The 19094-nt window shown below is 39.6% G+C and overlaps 1 pseudogene across 1 annotated transcript; it reads left to right on the top strand.

Moving 5' to 3' along the window:
* Window positions 1-17467: 17467 nt before the first annotated feature.
* On the top strand, window positions 17468-18140 carry LOC308511620 (large ribosomal subunit protein mL40-like; annotated as a pseudogene). Its single transcript has one exon. The product of its transcript is annotated as a large ribosomal subunit protein mL40-like (transcript).
* The last annotated feature ends 954 nt before the right edge of the window (window positions 18141-19094 follow it).

Genomic DNA, 19094 nt, shown 5'->3' with positions numbered 1-19094 from the left:
CAAATTATGGCTGGTGTCCAGCACCTGCTGAGCATTCCCCCAAATCCCAGTGCCTGCTAGTCTGTCTGCATCAAATAAGATCTTTCCCCAAATTTCCCAGACACTTGTCTATCAAAGGAATGACAACCAACGTCTAGCTTCTGTGATATTGTGCCTCAATTACATCTCACAGTGAATAAAATTAAGTGTAAAATCTTGCAATTTGAATCATGGACCTGGTCTTGCTTTTCTCTTTGAGGGCAAGGATCATCCAAGCTAAAGACACTGAGACAGAGGGCATTGGGTTAGTAATTGGTTAGCCTCGGGAACAGAAAGGTAAAGAGAAACTCAACTGGTGAACTTCCTATTTCCTCTCATCATCACTATTGGAGACAGCTAGGGTTCAACTGTGACATGAATAAACTATAATTAAAAAGCAAACACAGTCTAACAAGTATAACTCAATTATCACACCATCTATTTGGAGACAGTGTCAGATCCCACAGGTTAAGGGTTTGTTCCTATATGACTGCCTTCACCTTCACTTCAGAATCCAGTCATAACTCCATGTTGTCACCTGTGCTTCTGAATGACCTGATATATATTAGAGGTTCCTATGATCCCTCCTTGGGTTTCATTCATTTGCTAAAGTGACTCACAGAACTCACGAGAAACATTTTACTTAATAGACCACATGGAAGGAGTTGAAAATAGCATTCAGGATCCATGTTAACTATATGATGGGCAGGTGTTACACTACCTATAATATACTTAACATTCTACACACAGAAACATACACATATGCACACACACATATATTAGGTGTATATTACTTAAATAGCTAGCTCAAACACTAAATTGGGTATAGGTACACTCAAGAACAATGCATAGTCTAAGCGTGGTCAGCTGGTACTCCAATAGGGAGCCCATCCTCAAAAGGCAGCTACTGAAAGTGATCTGTTTCTTATTTTTCAATCAAAAAATTAGGCTTTGTGAATTAACATATTAAATACCTAATCAGAAGAGAAAAAAAACATCCAAAATATGAAGATAGTGTAAGGAGCCTCAGGGACAACTTCAAGAGTGCCAACGTTTGCAAGAAGGAGAGAGAACAAGATATTGAAAACCTATTTGAAGAGATAATGACAGCCTGTCTGGCTTGGCTCAGTGGTTGAACATTGACATATGAACCAGGATGTCACAGTTTGGTTCCCAGTCAGGGTACGTCCTGGTTGTGGGTTCAATCCCCAGTGTGGAGTGTGCAAGAGGCAGCTGATCAATGATTCTCTTTCATTATTGATGTCTCTCTCCCTCTCTCTCCCTCCCTCCCTACCTCCCTTCCTCTCTGAAACCAATAAAAATATATATTTTTGATAAAAGAAATAATGACAGAAAATGTCCCCTACCCAGTGAAAGAAATAGACTTACAAGTCCAGGAAACATAGAGAGTCCCAAACAAGAGGAACCCGAAGGGGCTCACACCAAGACACATCATAATTAAAATGCCAAGAATTGAAGACAAAGATATAAAAGCAGCAAGAAAAAAGCAGTTAGTTACCTACAAGGGAGCATCCATATGACTGTCAGCTGATTTCTCAACAAAAACTTTGCAGACCAGAAGGGAGTGGCCAAGAAATAATCAAAGTGATGAATAGCAAAGACCTACAACCAAGGTTACTGCACCCAGCAAAGCTATCATTTAGAATTGAAGGTCAGATAAAGAGCTTCACAGACAAGAAAAAGCTAAAGGAGTTAATCACCACCAAGCCAGTATTACATGAAATGTTGAAGGGTATTCTTTAAGAAGAGGAAGAAGAAAAATAAGTATAAATAATATGAACAAAAAATGGCAATAAGTACATATCTGTCAATAATTGAATCTAAAAATCAAAATAAATGAACAAGAAATCTAATGAACAAAATAAACTGATGCATAAAATAGAATCAGAGGCATGGGGTAAAAAAGAATCTAATGATGTTGGTAGATTTTACCCTTTGTAATGAAACCCCAACCTTGATTGATTTCTAAACAATCATGTGTACCACTACTGGTTGAGAAATATGGTTCTTAAACTTAGTTGCACATTAGACATACTTGGGATTCTTTTTTTAAAAAATATATTTTATTGGTTTGTTTTTTTTTACAGAGAGGAAGGGAGAGGGATAGAGAGTTAGAAATATCAGTGAGAGAGAAACATCGATCAGCTGCCTCCTGCACACACCCTACTGGGGATGTGCCCTCAACCAAGGTACATGCCCTTGACCGGAATCGAACCTGGGACCCTTGAGTCCGCAGGCTGACACTCTAGCCACTGAGCCAAACTGGTTAGGGCATACTTGGAACTCTTTAAAAAGCTGCAAATACTCAAGCCACACCTCAGAACAATTAGATGGGAATCCTTGGGGAAGCAATCCAGGCATTAGTAGTTTTTAGAGCTCCCTAAGTGATTCCATTGTGCAGCCGAAGTTGAGAACTACTAGTCTGAGAGGATATATACTGGTAATTATTATACTGTTTACAGATACCAGCCTCAGCAGTGGTTTAAGATCCATCTATATTGACCCTTTCATGCAAGAAGGTAGTTAAAGCACCTAATAGATCAGAAATCTGGACTTCACGGAGCCCACAAAATAGGTTGTATGAACTGTTTCATGCCTGTTTGATAATTAATGTTTTATTAATGTATATCTGTACATGTGGCAGCATTTGTTCTAAGACTTAATTTATCCTGACAGAAAAGTTTATGGGGAAGCAACTACCCTCACCCACCTCCAACTTTTGGGCAGGATTTTTTAAATAAAAAGTAAACTACGGATTGTGCACGACCAAATTGGACTAAGATTGCAGTGGTTGCTAGGGATATAATCTGTTATCCACCCAACCGTGAGTTGTTTCCTGTAAAATAGTAACTATTTTAGGACACTAAATTATGGACAGAGACTTAATTACTGTATTCATCAAAAGGTAGAGACAATAGATAATAAGTATGTAATTTGTCTGTAATGAGGATATCAAAATTGTCCTAGGTAGAGAAATATTGAGTACACTCACCATGTCTGTAACTGAACTAAATTTGGATTTTGAGTTTTCATTTTAGCTTAGTAGTGGAAAATTTAATTTTTTAAATTGAAGGTAAACTCAGTAAATTCTTTTCTGAAAGTCAATCTCTTTTAGGGTAACACTGCCTTAGTTTATGGTTTATGACATTTTCTGTCTTCCCTTCTATTTGCCAATGCCAATGGAGTTATCTATGTTCCAGGGGGATTTATACATAAATTGGAATATATATATATATATATATATATATATATATATATATATATTCCTCAGGTTATATATATATATATATATATATATATATATATAGAGAGAGAGAGAGAGAGAGAGAGAGAGAGAGAGAGAGAGAGAGACTATGTAACTTTACATTGGAACCAAGAACCCATGTTGGCTTTGGATAAGCTGTATAATCTTTTTTCTTTTTTAAATTTTATTTATTTATTTTTTGAGCTGCATAATGTTAATTGATTTTAATGGTTGACATCTATCCACTGCCTCCGTGTTGCAAATGCTCATATCCTTTCTGCTCCGTGATACCCAGTTTATTATAGACCAATGTGTGTCTTCAGTTTCCTATAATTTTGAGGGCTTTTAGAGTCTCCAACCCACTCTTAGCCATTTTTATATTCTTCTAAAGCAGTGGTTCTCAACCTTCTGGCCCTTTAAATACAGTTCCTCATGTTGTGACCCAACCATAAAATTATTTTCTTTGCTACCTCATAACTGTAATCTTGTTACTGTTATAAATCATAATGTAAATATCCAATATGCAGGATGGTCTTAGGCGACCCTTGTGAAAGGGGTCGTTCGACCACCAAAGAGGTCGCGACCCACAGGTTGAGAACCGCTGTTAAAGGGAAGAGGCAACTTCTGGATGCTCCTCTACCCACCACATTGAAGGACATGTATCATAATTTGCAAACTCTAGATATCAGATGCCAAAGTGGCTTTGGGATTTCTCCAGGGGCCTTTCGCTAACCCCTCTTTATGTTTGGGTCCCACTAAACCTGTCTAGATTTCTATCACACATGACCCCTAGAACATGATCCTGTGACATTTAATCCACAAGTTAATTCCCTTAATCCCCTCTGCCAAATATTTTGCTTCCATTAAAGCAAATACTTGGGTTCTTTATCTGCCCAGAGGCAGGAAACTGTTCTCACATTCTCATATAATCTTTTGAGATAAATACACAGGGCATAAATTCTAGGACTGCTTCCTTCAAAGTTGTTTATTGGAATGCCAGGTTTTCACAAATCGATTATTCTATGAGTTAATAAAATATACTCAGAAACTCATTTAACTTCTGTATTCCCAGCTGAGTTAGCCCTCCCTGACTCAAAGAATACCATTAATCCAACAGATGGAATGCCCACGACTGTCAAAAATAACAGGAGAAAGAAAAGCCTTGACTATTATAAAAATACTAGAGGCCCGGTGCACAAAAATTTGTGCACTCGGGGGGGGGATGGGGGGTCCCTCAGTCCAGCCTGTGCCCTCTTGCAGTCTGGGACCCCTCAGGGGATGACCACCTGCTGGCTTAGGCCCGCTCTCCAGGGGATTGGGCCTAAGATGGCAATCAGATATACCTCTGGCAGCCCGGCAGCCCTTGGGGGATGTCCACTTGCCAGTGGGGAGCAGGCTTAAACTGCAGTCTGACATCCTTAGCGCTACTGAGGAGGCAGGAGAGGCTCCCATCACCACCGCTGTACTGGCAGCCATCAGCCTGGCTTGTGGCTGAGCAGAGCTCCTCCCATGTGAGAGCACCCTGACCACCAGAGGGCAGCTTCTGCATTGAGCGTCTGCCCCCTGGTGGTCAGTGTGTGTCATAGTGACCAGTCATTTCCAGTCCTTCTGCTGTTAGGGTCAGTTTCCATATTACCCGTTTACTATATAGGATAGAGGCCTGGTGCACGGGTGGGGGCTGGCTGGTTTGCCCTGAAGGGTGTCCCGGATCAGGGTGAGGGTCCCGCTTGGGTGCCTGGCCAGCCTGGGTGAGGGGCTGATGGCTGTTTGCAGCTGGTCACACCCCCTTCAGGGTGGGGGTCCCCACTGGGGTGCCTGGCCAGTCTAGGTGAGGGGCTGAGGCCTGTTTTCAGGCTGGTGGGCGACTGAAGCTCCCAGCCTCTCCTTTTTTATTTTTTTTTAATTCTGGGATTTATTTACCTTCTATAGCTGTCACTGGAGCTGAGAGCGCTCCAGCTCTGAGGCCATTGCCAGCTGAAAGCAGGTACCTGGGTTTGTTTAGATTCTATAATTGAAACTCTGTTGCCATCACTGGACGCTCTAAGCTCTGAGGCCTCGCTGGCTAAAAGCAGGTTTCTGGGGTTTGTTTAGGTTCTATAATTGCAACATTGTTTCATCCAGAGCTCAGAGCTGAGCTGAGGCAGGTGGGAACGTTGGTTTCCTCCGTCACTGGAGCAAGCAAGCCTCATGTTCATGTTCGCTTCAGCTGCATGGCTGCCGGCTGCCATCTTGGCTAGCAGTTAATTTGCATATCTCACTGATTAGCCAATGGGAAGGATAGTGAAGTTATGGTTAATAACCATGTTTCCCTATTATTAGATAGGATTGTCTCCTGTCACACCTGTGATAAAGACCTGTGGTTAATTGGATGGCTGGGCTTAGGACAATATTTGTCAGGATATCTGTTTTAGCTTATGTTTAAAGTGCCTTCCTGTGACACGTCTGGGATCGCACTGCTAATTAACAGCAACTCCGGGAACAGAGAAGTACAGTGTTTTTCTGTTGCTGAAAGCTCTAAACTGGAATTGGAGAAATGGAAAGGGTAGCTCAATATCACTGATGCACAAATATGACTGTGTAACTGTGCATTAGAATCAATACAGAGCTCTTGCAAAATATATATAACTCTCCACCAACAAACATGTAGATTCACCAGGCCTGGTTTAGGCTCCGTGCCTCTGTATATAAAAATAATCTCCACAGATAATTTCTATGCTTTAAAAAATAAACAAAGCTGGGAGCATGTGTAATGCGCATCCAATCTGCCTCAAATGTAACCTTTCCTGGGCTTCCTTCCAGCAGCTCTTTCCTGGTTTCTTTCAGCTCCTGAAGACCATCTGGAGGCAGCTAGGGCAGCCGTCAGCTCTGATAGATGCACAACTTGAGGCACTGTTTTTCACACGTTTTAAAAATATATTTTTATTGATTTCAGAGAGGAAGGGAGAGAGAGATAGAAACATCAATGATGAAAAAGAATCATTGATCGGCTGCTTTCTGCATGCCCACTGCCAGGGATTGAGCCCGCAACCCAGGCATGTGCCCTGCCCCGGAATCGAAACAGTGACCTCCTGATTCATGGGGCAACATGCAACCACTGAGCCACATCCATTGGGCTGTTTTTCACACTTTGTGGGTTTCAGGATCATCTAAGATACTTGCCAAAAAATGCAATCATCAGGTGCCACTTCAACATCGCATGAGCTGTTTGATAATGGGTAATTAATAAATGGATGTATGCTAGAATTTGATTCAAAGTCAGCTTTTAATGAGGCTTTGGGCCTATTCAACTCTTACCTATATCAAACATTTGGCTACTTTTGTTGTGTATCTGCCAAAAATAACTTAATAGATGGGCATGACCAAATTGATTTAGGTCATAGGGCTTATTTACCCAAGTAAGTTTGAACTTTCCTTTCTTTGGAGGCTGCAAAGTATGTCTCCTGGTCCTGGCTTTGGAACATAGTCTTGCAGGGAGTGGGGAAGGAACATATCTGTCTGTTGGGGGATTTGGCAGGATGGCATGTAAAATAATTTCCCAAAGTATTTCTGAGCCTGTTCATAGAAATACCAACATTGTTCCAAACCTATAAAAAGAGCGGTGATGCTTATTAAGTGTTGAGTTTGAAGACACTGAATTTGCTGATTGATAAATGCCCGTTTGGAGAGCAGAGAATGCTTGCCAAGCATAGTCTGCCACTGAATAATTTTCATGGAACACAGATGGCAAGAGTGTTTGGACCTTAAAAGCTCTAGTGACTCAGAGGATTTGTTTGCAGTTTAATTACTTTGCAGGTAAACAGGAGACAGATGTATCACACTGGGTACAGCAGCAGGATGAACCTATGTATCAGCCCAAACTATCACTCCTTGGCTCCTTGTATGAATCCCCAGGAATAGAAACAAAAGTCCACAAATCCATGTGCTGAGCTCCATGTCCCGTGCTGCCAGAAAAGGCAGGTGAGAACTATTAGGGGAAAGGCCCCTGTCAGAATAATTATTATTGCAGCCTCTTACGAATAGATTGGCATCCAAATGGGAGGAAAACCCGAGAGAGGGGGGAGAAAAATGATGGGAGAAATAAAGCAGGAGAACTGGAAGATGTAAAATTAAAGGTGATCTTGGCAAGACATTAAGGAGGTCCTCTTTCAGCCAAGCACAGCCTCCCCTCCAGATTTGCTTTCTTCTGCTTCAGATCCAGGGAAGCCTAAAAATAGTGAAGTCAGAAAACATAAAAGTGACAACTGAGGAGCACTGAAAGCAACCAAAACAGAACAAAAGCAAAAATACTTCCCCTATGGAAAAATATGGTCCTCTTTCTGACTGGTTTTATTCACTGAAGTGACAGCTCTGTAATTGTTATTTTTACATATTACTCTAACTGTACTCTAAAAACTTTCAATGCTGACATGATGGGATATTTATTGTGGTAGTCCCAGCACAAAGCATGACATTTAAAAATGGTAGGTGTTTAGGTAGTACATCTTTGTTGACTGAATGAACATTGTGAAAATGTTTTTGTTAAAGTGGAAGGGTAGTCTGAGGCAGAAGATGAAATATGAATTCTATGGCATATGTAATAACACTCATATTTCTAAAATTCTATCCCTTTGTTACCATATTTATTATTTCCTTCCTCCTGCCCTCCATGATTGTTTTAATCCTTATATGTTTTTGTTGATTTTGAGAAGAAGGGAGAGAGAAACATCGATGTGAGAGAGAAACATCAATAGGTTGCCTCCAGTACCCATGCCAAATGGAGATTAAACCCACAACCTAGGTATGTGCCCTGACCAAGAGTTGAACCCACAACCTTTGGCACATGGGATGATATGCCAACCAATTGAACTGCCTGGCCAAGGCCCTAGGGCCCTCCATTATTTCTTTATTTCCTTCCCTTCCCTTCACTTGCCACACTTCTTTCTGCTCCCCCCTTCATTTCCTTCTTTCCTTCCTTCCCTGCCTCCCTCCTTCCCTAACTCCCTCCCATCTTCCTTCCTTCCTTCCTTTGGTCCTTCTTTTCTTTCTTTCCTTTACTCCCTCTCTTTCTCCTCTCTCTTTTCTTCTGAAATTGAGAACTGAGGCTGAAAAGGGGTTAAATGAAATTTCCAAGGTCACCCTTTAAGTGATGGCAGAGCTGAGACAAGGACAATTTCTTTTGTCACCCAACCCAGGTCTCTTTTTGCTACACTCTCCCTAGTTTAGATTTATGTACAATCCAAGACAGGCAAGCTGTCACCGTGACACCGAATGACACTCCTCATTACTCTATGCATTGCTGTGAAATTATTACAGCTCAGGAAATCACTGGCACTTCACACTGCTGTGTCACAAGCATAGGAATTGCTTGACCGTGATGGTCATTAAAAGGACAGACATGAGAGATCAGAAACAGGTTTTGTTAATAAGTGTGTGTTCACAATTACCATATGCATGAATTATCAACACAATAAGTATTTCCTAAAATTGCTCTGAATTTCAATCATTATCTTGGGCTTTGCCGCCCTTCAACTGTATCCTCACAACACCCAAATTAAAGTAAAAATATGAAAAATCTGTCAGTTCATAATTGTTTAAGGATACAATTCCATAAGTGTGCATGCAGCTTTTCCAGCCCAACCCATCTGTTATTTTGATATCATGTAGATATATCCACAATTATAATTTTATTTTTTTGTATTGCCAAGTGAATATTTCAGGAGGCAGAAGACTTGAATATCCTTAGGGCTTTGACAGCCTCTCAGTAACCTAGAAATAAGTTCTGTAGTCAGAGTGCTATCCACTAATATTAAAACTAATAATAAATGCCTTACACTACTTCCCAGAGGATAATGAATGCAAATTAAATGACATTCGATGCATAGAGGAAGTTTTCCAAGGGTCAGTAAAAAGCATTATTCATTTTATTTTTAAAGTAGAGTGAGATGGTAATATTTGCTGAGGGAATAGGAAGCTCTAGGAGGAACTGACCAACTTTATTTCCCCTCATGTATATTCTGACTCTTCCCTAGAATTAATGAGCCCTGACTCTGCTCAGAAATAATGAATAATCACATCTGAAGTTCTACTAAAATTTTGCTCTTTCGTTGGCTTTTTTCCTCTTGCATTTATCTTTCATTTAAATTCATTTTCTTATATAAACTTAGCTTGTTAGAAATTGTGCTGTAGGGAGTCAGTTTAATTTTTTTATTATTTTACCTTTAGCAATGATTATTACTTGATGCAATTTAAAGGATTGGAAGGGAAGACCTGTAGGCTCAGAAGGTAATTTGGAGGCCACTAGTTTGTGAATCAGTTAAGTCCTTGGTAAGTGATAATCAAGAAAGCCAGAGCTGTAAACAAGAAACATACAACTATTTTGTTGTTGTTTTGACCTAGAACTATGCGCTAGTTTTATTGGCTTTTCTAAAACATGATAAATGAGGTTAATATATTCTAAGTACTGGAACTTTAGAACAAAAGTTACATCTAAGTGAAAATATCTGGCCAATGTCCCTTTGTCTTTTTTCTCCCATCTGAAAGGAAGTGATAAAAATGCAAAAATGACCAAAAAAAGAGAAAGCAAAAAGAGTAGTAAAGTAGTTGCAGACAATTTATTCATATAATATGCCTTAGAAATTATTATTACTTGTAATAAAGAGAACATAGCAAAGCTGAATCTTAAGTACTGGAAGAGATACAATTCTACAAGTCATTGTGAACCATGGGAAAGTTGAATGAGATGTTAGTGAAGGGTGGGTGGAACCAGCTTGTAGGATTTTTCTGGGTTTTTTGTGTGTGTGTGTGTGTTTTTTGGAGGGGGGTGTTCAACATGAAGTTATCCTGGGGGGAGCTAATGTGACATAAATCTCTACATCTGACTGGGTTTGGAAAATTACCTCTGAGCATACATGGAGGTTTCCTTTGACTAAACAGATGTGGGGCTTGTTAATACATTTTAATCAATGCTTTCCTAATAGGCATCCAGGATGGCTTCAGAGGTAGAACTATAATCCATGCGGAAAATACTAGAAACTCATTTCTCTTTGAATGGTATACTTGTCAGATTTAAATCAACTTTAAGTTAAACATTATTCCTCCCTAAAAGTCTAAGAACTTCTGAAAATGTTTTATATGTGAGGTCATATTGTGTTATTAAATGCTTTATCGCTTGTGAAGTTTTTGGTGTCCTATGATATTTAGCAATAAAATACATGTTAACTCACTAAATCACCTTCTGGTTTTGTTTTGCTTTTTGTTTGTGTGTGTGTGGCTTTTATCTATTGACTAAAAAGACATTTTTAGGCCACCTTGATAATCTCTCTTAGTTTTTTCATTTGGTAAATTGGGGTAGGGAAGTGGTATTTGGATTCCTTATTGATACAGTTGTGAGAATTTCATTATAAACCTTGACAAGCACATAGTAGGCATTCACAAAAAGTTAGCTATTATAATAATTATTCAGTATATAAAACTCATTTCCCTTATCTCAGTGCCTTGATCTTTATCATAAAACATGGAGATTTAAGAGTGATGTCAGCGATGGCAGAATACAAACCCCCACCTCGTTCCCCACAGAGACACTGACTTAACAACAATACAGGGGTGGGCAAATGTAGGTTTACAGTTGTAGGTACTCGAAACACAGTTAATAAAGCTATTGTAATAATCATAATCTGAATGTCTTTTTCCATATGTACAACTGTACCCTACCTTTGCCGACCCCTGTACATGGTCCATAAAGGCTTTATAGGTACTATAGAAACCAGTTAAGATGACTGAGTACCCCAGGAAAAGGCAAAGCTAAGAATAGCCACATTGAAATTGATAAGAAAAGTTGTTGCATTTCACCCACGATAGCCCTGCCCCTAAGCCAGCACAGCTTGGTGTGATTGAAAGAAAATGCTCATTCTCCGTTGGGAGGAAAGGGGAAGAGTGGAACATATAACCAATGTTCCAGTTTCTCAGTAGGCTTCCTCAGGGACTGGATTCTGTCACATCTGACTCAGAGTGCTTGTGGAGAACCAGCTTACTTTTAAAGCCTGGGGGCTGCTGAGAACAAAGAGCTTGGTGGCATGTTGTAGCACCAAAAAAACCTAGATAACTGAAATAGACACCAGATGGAATAAGAGATTACAAACTCCTAAAAAAGAAACTAGAAAATCCATATAGTTAGGAAATAACATCTACAGAGAAAACACACCCTCAGAAAATGTTTGAGAAGCTCTTAGAATCTCTATCCAGGTTGATTGGGGAAGGTCTTCTGAAAAAAAGCCAGTCCATAAATATTGTAAGCAAGAAATTACAAGGTATATAAAGACACAGGGAAATATGACTCAATCAAAGAAATAAAATTACTCTCCAGAAATTGACCTTGAAGAAGTAGACATCTATGAATTAGTTGACAAAGAATTCAAAATAATTATCTTATGGAAGCTCAATGAGCTTCTATAAAAAACAAACAAACAAAAACCCACAGGAAATAACATGCATTGGTGAGGATGTAGAGAAATCAGAAGACTTGTATACTGTTGATGAGAGAGTGAAATGGTGGAGCTGCTATGGAAAATAGGATGCAGAGTCCTCAAAATATTCAAAACAAAATTACCATATGATCTAGGAATGCTACTTCTAAGTATATAGCCAAAAGAATGGAAAATAGGATATCCAAGAGATATTTACATACCCATGTTCACTGCAGCATTATTATCAACTAGAAGCCCAGTGCACAAATTGTTGATTTGTTGGTGATAGCCATTCTGACAGGTGTGAGGTGTATCTCTCTGATTAGTAACTTTGAGCATTTTATCATGTGTCTCTTGGTGATCTGTATGTTCTCTTCGGAGAAGTGTCTATTTACGGTCTTTGCCCATTTTTTTCATGGGATTGTAGACACCACCAGCTTCTTTCAATATGTTTTTCTTTGCCTTCACTTTTGTGCAGTTTAGATGTGATATGGGTAGGTGTGGTTTTTTGGTTGTTGTTTTCTTTTTTTGTGTGGATGAAAGGGTCCACATGCTAGCTTGACAAGCTCAGGGAAGGCCTGCATGGCAGTCTTGCAAACTCAGAAACCTAAGGTAACCACAAAGGATGGTCTGAAATTAAACTTTAACTAAAAGCAGTTATGGTAGATAGTTATGTCTTAGGCCAGTATCTTCATCTTTACCTTAACTGAGCCTATCTGTCTTTTTGTATCTATGATAACATATCCTCAAAATGTCTAAGTAAGTTTCCGAACCCACCTATTGTGCCTGGGCGCCAGGACAGATACCACAAATTCCTTCATTGTTAAAATGTTAATTGTTGACTGTTGGCTATCCTGCACCCACCTACATATGTGTCTATCATTTTATTTTTTTATCCAATCCCAGAGTTTTCCCCACTTTGCTTTCTCCTACCTCTCTAATCTATCACCAACAGATTTCATGTAACCCACCTATGTCCCCTCCTTTGACTGTAATGTTTAAAAATAGGTGAAAAAACCACCATTCTCTGGAGCATTATCCCAATCTGTTGAAATACTGCTTCCCGGCAATTGTGGACAGTTTGGCTCAAATAAACTCACAAAAGTTCTTTACAGGTTTGAATGTTTTTACATTAACAGTTTCATTTTTTGGTATCTATCGTGATTGTTGCTCTATAGGTAAGGTATAGAGCAACAATACCTTCAAGATTCCCAAATCTGTGGTTTGGTGTCTGTCAATAATTTTGAGAAGTTCTAGGCCATGAATATATTGAATATATCTTTTGTTCTGATATTCTAATTACATATAATTTACACCTTTTTATATTGTACCCCTATTTTTGGATGTTCTATTCTGATTATTTGTTATTTTTATCTTTGCATTTCAATTTGAGAAGCATCCATTACCTACTGATAAGCCATTGAAGGTTTTCTTCATTTCTGATACTGTATTTTTTTTATTTCAAGCATATACTTTTGATTGTTAGCATTTCTACCACTTTGCTTACTCTACCCACCTACATCATTCTTTCATGTTGTCATTTTCCCCACTAGGTCTTTTAAAATATTAATCATAGATGTTTCAATTTCCCTCCTAATAATTCTAACACCTGTGTCCTATCTTCATCTGGTTCTGATGCTTGTTTTGTTTCATCAGACTGTTTTCCCTTGCCTTTTGGCATGCCTTTTAATTTGTGTTGAAAGCTGGATATGTCATATCAGGTAATAGGAACTGAGTTAAACAGTGTGAATATTTATGTTAATATTGCTAAGGGTTTGCATGTGTTTAATGTTTTGCATAGCTATAAATGCCACAGATTTCAAACTCCTCTATTGTCCTGTGAGACAGGAAGACTAGAAGAAGCTGGAATGGAAGGAATTCCCTTCTCCCAGCTGTGATAATGCCCAAGAAAAGTCAATTTCCTACAGACTTTTGTTATGGAGAAGACTCAGAACATATTTCACAATAGTTACTCTTCTCTTTTCCTTGCCAGAGCAATGAAGGGATCTTACTTGAATTTCATTATGAGAGCCTAGCAAGGTTCCCAGAAATAAAGCCCACAAAAGTGAAGAGGCCTTCCTAAGACTGTGGCCCTCTAAGAATTTTCCACTCTCATGCTAATCTATATCCAGTCTCCATCTGTTCATCAAAGTTACTCTTTATAAGTTCACACCGGTTTATTGTTCCATCAACAACTTCTCCAGATAAACAGATCTTAGTGAAAAGGAAAATGTGGGGGGAGAAGAGGGTGTTGCAACCTACTTCAGTATCTGGTTAAAACTGTAGTCTTACTTCCCCACTCTGACTGACTTGGGCGGATCTGCAGAGCATGCCCCCAAGGCCCCACCAAAACTGACTTGGACGGAGCTGCAGGGACCCTCAGGGGCCCGCCACAGGAGGAGATATATAGGTCAGAGCCTCCCCAGGAGTTCAATTCAGACTTTGGATCTGGTGTCTCCTGGACTAGCTGAACTGCGAAATGAAGGTTAAACTTCCCCCCTCAGAGTGCTGGCTGATTATTGTTCTCCAGTGCATTCTGCCACAACCTTAGCTGTGTCTCTCTGGATGTGCTTGTCTCTTCAGATGGGGTAGCAATTTGCCCTTTGAACTTAGTTGTCTGATGGGTCTGAGAAAAGTCATTAATTTTCAGTTTTTTAATTGTATTCTTGTAAGGATGGGAGCAATGACTTCCAAGCTCTTTATGTGTTTAAGCTAAAACTAGAAGTACATTTTCTATGTATAGCTTAAGCTACTATATACACAAAGTTTAAATACAACATTCATTCTAATTTATTCACAAAATTAATACTCAAAGTTAAAATAGTTTTAGGAAGAAAGTTTTATGTCTAATAAGAATATACATGGCAGAGCTGAAATAAAATTAAGTTTGCACTAAATTTATGTCAGTGTAATTATATCTGGGTGAATTTGATTCCCAACCAACAGTTATATACCCCAGACCATGTATGAAAGGTGTCACTGTACTCCACCAATACAGAGATTCACCAAAGTAAAACCACAAATCTCAAACCACAAAACTCAGGGAGCTGCCCTTCATTTGGAGATAGACTAGTGAATAAAGAATATGACATATGTCATAAAGAAATATGAGTATGGTGTTACTGAAAGAATGAGGTGATCCTCACTATGAAAGTGCAATTTCAGAGTTAGTTTTCCATATATTTATTTATATTTTTGTTCTAAGCTCTTTGAAATGCACTCAGTAATGGAGTTTGTTCCCTGGAGACCATGTGACTTTGGAGGCTTCCAGGTACATGTGTTATGAAGAGATCTGTACATAAATTGCATTAGCATCAGTGTTAATACCCATTTCCCTCATCAGCTTACTGAAAACCATCTCTAATATTGACATTTCTCTATCTTATCTTCTTTCAAAGCACTTCATGGTCCAGTTTTGACAGGAATACACATATTTTATTCTCAAGAAAAGTACACAGAGTTGAGCTATCACAACCTTAAATTGTAAACGAAACAAAACAATATAAAAGCAGTATAATTGTATCCCTGAACAACAGAATGTGATAGTCTCAGAAAGCAGAGATAGGCACTCTACAAAGAAAAATAGAATCACATGACTGGCACCAAGACATGGATTGCCTAGCAACGTTCTGTGATTAGCATTGATTAAATCAGCAGGCCCAGCGATGCCAAGGCAGAAGGAAATCTCTGTACTCTTCTTTAAAAGATTGATTACTTATTTTTGGCTTTCAAAATTTGTACTCAATTATTTTCTTTTGCTTTTATATTGTTCTCCTGATCTCTATATGGATTGATATGTGAACCTCCTTTGCATTTTGACAATACATATAGACCGCTTGTTTACAGAAAAAAAATGCTATAACTCTGAGCTACCTATTGGGACATTTAATAAAACTCATTTTTCCTATGCTTCTATTATTTTAATTTTCCTCTTCTCACACCTTCACCTCACAGACAATAGGAGCCTCACTTACCAACCCCACCAGGGATATTGATTTTTCCTGATAACTTATAGTAGTGTCTCTTCGTTTTTATACTTTCTAAAAGGCTGAGAAAAACTACAGCTTAAAAGAAAATACGGAAGCAATTCCATAATTTAAAGTGGACTTATAACATCTTATATTTATTCTTTAGGGTACCACTATTTGTTATTTTTTGCTAGGCCAAAGAAATGGGACAGGGAGCTATGTTCTCAAGTGGATGACTTATCGGGGTCATCTTTAGAGATAGCAGAAGGTTTGTGACTGTTCATGCTGAAGTCTGCTGCTAAATAAGCCATATCCCTCTCCTGCTCTCTCTTCTTACTGCCCTGTCATGAAGGCTGTAGAACATTTTAAAGGACCAGAGGTTCTTATAATTCCCAGCACAGTGTATTCCTCGACCCATATGTTCGCAATCTTAAATGGTCTTTAAAATGTCTCTGTGTTTCTGGCTTCCCTTTTATAAATGCTATAACATGAAATGTGAATGACTCCCAAGGCAGGCCCTTGGCCTGGCCTTGCAAACACTGGCTAGTCAACTAGTGTAGTTGCAGCAGGGCCTGATGCTGGCAATTGTGATTCAGTGTTCAAAGCTGTCACACCTAAGCTCGGTCTCTCCATCCATAAACACACTAGACACAGTGACACAGTAAAAGACTAGAAAATAAATCTTTACTTGTCAGTTGAAGGGAGGCATATTTATCTCTTCCTTTATTAAAGGATCATGCTTAGTAGCCATGAAAATGAAACCTTAAATTTCTAGTTCTTTATGCTTTGTCACATAGCCCATGTATAAGATGAGTTTACCATGTGATTTGTCTCTCACTGAGAAGCATGTCTCCCAGACAAAAACAGAGCAGCCTGGCAGAAGCTCTCCACTGTGCCAGGTGTTGTTAGGAACAGGCCCAGCTCTGCAGTGGACTCACTCCTGTTCTGTGGAGATGAGAGTTTCCAATTTCTGTGTCTACATATGCTCCCTAGATCCATCAAGGCATATATGAGGTAGATTTGAAGGGCGCTTGGGAACCAACATTAGCCTAAAGCCTCAGAATATGCTATCTCTACCTGAGTGATTTTGTTAGTAAAAAGTTTTGGGGAGAGAGAGCACATGTAAAAAGCAGAAGCTGAACCTACCAAATGCTCACTGGTTGTTTTAATATATCCATGTGAGAATAAACTAATGAATTTATGGATTATTGGTATACATACTGCCTGAAAATCCCTTGAGTCTTTTGGAGGCCATAAAAATGAGAGTGCCAAATGATCCACTTATTTCTTCCATTTAGCATTCATGGATCGTCCAAAACACAATGTCCAATGCCCTAGATAACACAAATAAAAATATTAAACACAACTTCTTGGACCATAGTGCTAGGCATCACAGGCCAGACTGCCAAGGTGCAGAAGCAGCTGGTCGGCTGGCTGCCTTAGGGACTATGGCTGCCACAGCGCTGGGAGCTACTGAAAGGATTTTAGAGACAGGAGAGGCAGTTTAGGGAAGGGGGGTCCATGGAAGAGGAATGAGTACGTGATGGGCAGAGACAGCTCCAAACCGCCAGATTGTTTACAAGAATGTTACAAGATAAGGGGGAGAAGAAGAGGAGGGCACCAGCATTTATAATCCCATAAACAAAGAGACTCAGAGGTCTATATTTTTTTTGAGAGAGAGAGGGGGGGGGGTTCCCGATTTGGGGACCCCTCCCCAGGGGGAGCTTGTATATGTTTGCAATAAACTTTCACATTTTTGTTTAAAATCTTTTACTATGCAAATTTTATTCTTTAAACTTTATAGGACAAGAACCCACAATGAGGAGAGTCCACTTGCCATTCCGTATATCACTACTGTGCAAGCTCTGCACTCGCACTGCTGGCTTCTGGGACCTTGGCAGACACAGATTAGAGACACCTACCAGCAAGCTTCATTGTTGTCTTTTTGGAAACTCATTTCCATTAGAGCAGAACCTCTTCAAAAGGAGAAGAAGGTAGATCCTAACAAAGACCAAGCTGCTATGGGCCATTTGAAAAAGAGGAACAGATGACTATAAAAGGCTGGCCAAGACCTAATTCCCACTGAAGCTTTTATTATACCTGGAGGTTCTTGGACAAAGTGAGACATCAACCTTAGGTAGAGATCTCCTTTGAGGAGGCTGAGTGGAGAGCTTTGCTTTTAAAGGAGTGGTCGCTGTACAAGCAGGGAGAGAATGAGATGGAGAGGAAAGCCATCAAGTCCATGCTTGAGGCCCAGCAGGAAGTTCTGCACGAACTGCAACTCCTGTCCCAGGAGCTCTAAGTGGAAGCCATCAAGCAGGACTCCAGTCTGCTCCTCTTTGAGAGAGAAGGACCAGATTACACATACTGCTCTCCAACTAGTAGCCCCCTGAAGGCCGGTATCATGACATTATCAAGGTGTACACACAAGTGGGGCCCAAGAGGTAGAGCCACAGGCAGCTGTCTGAACCTGCTGCTCTTGACAGCCAGAACGACCAGGGCTCAAGGCTGTGTGTCACAGAATTAGGCATGCTGAGAATAAATGTAAGTTTAGTCAAGAAAAAAAAAAAGCCACTTCTATAACACATGCTTAAGAAATACATAGTCAACTAGGAACTGGTATATGTTTGTCATAGCAAGTTGTAGATTCCAGTTTCATATGCAAGTTAATGCCCTGGGATTATTTTATTTCAAGTGCTTTTATTCATATAAAATTACATATTTGGCTCTTCCACACCTCATTCCCAAATCTTAAGCTTATGTTATTTAAATCTGAAGAAAAAAAATAAAAATAAGTAGAGACATTATGTTTGGTAAGCACTGTGTTAGAAACACAGACATCAGGAGAACTTGAGGCTTTGTCTTTTCCCACGGTGAGCTACAGATGGAGCATGCAGGCAATTCCACATATTTCAAATTCAGACTATTTATCTAAAACACTCAGTGAATAGAGGCTATGGTATTTTTTTTGGCTTGAATTCTTCATACTATTTCCTCCACTTTCCAGCTGGCTTTTCATAAATAGAACCAATCCAAATTTCTGAAAGAAATTTCTTTGCCCCAAAGTATATCCTCCATGATCACTGCTTCCATTGTGACTGTTGTAATACATAAGGGCTAGAATGGCTGATTGGGGCCATATTGTTAAAAACAGGTTGGCAAAGGGAGATATACATGGTGGAAGAGTCAGTGAGTAAGATGCTGCTCTCATTTAAGTAGGTTGAACTCAGACTTAATGAAGGGCTTTAGCCCTGACCGGTTTGGCTCAGTGGATAGAGCATCAGCTTGCAGACTGAAAGGTCCCAGGTTCGATTCCAGTCAAGGGCATGTACCTTGGTTGTGGGCACATCCCTAGTGAGGGGTGTGCAGGAGGCAGCTGATCGATGTTTCTCTATCATCAAT

Source organism: Myotis nattereri (genome assembly GCF_964212035.1).
Source record: "Myotis nattereri genome assembly, chromosome: X".
NCBI lineage: Eukaryota > Metazoa > Chordata > Mammalia > Chiroptera > Vespertilionidae > Myotis > Myotis nattereri.
Note: the sequence above shows the minus strand (reverse complement) of the source record. Positions and strands in the feature narration are given on the sequence as shown.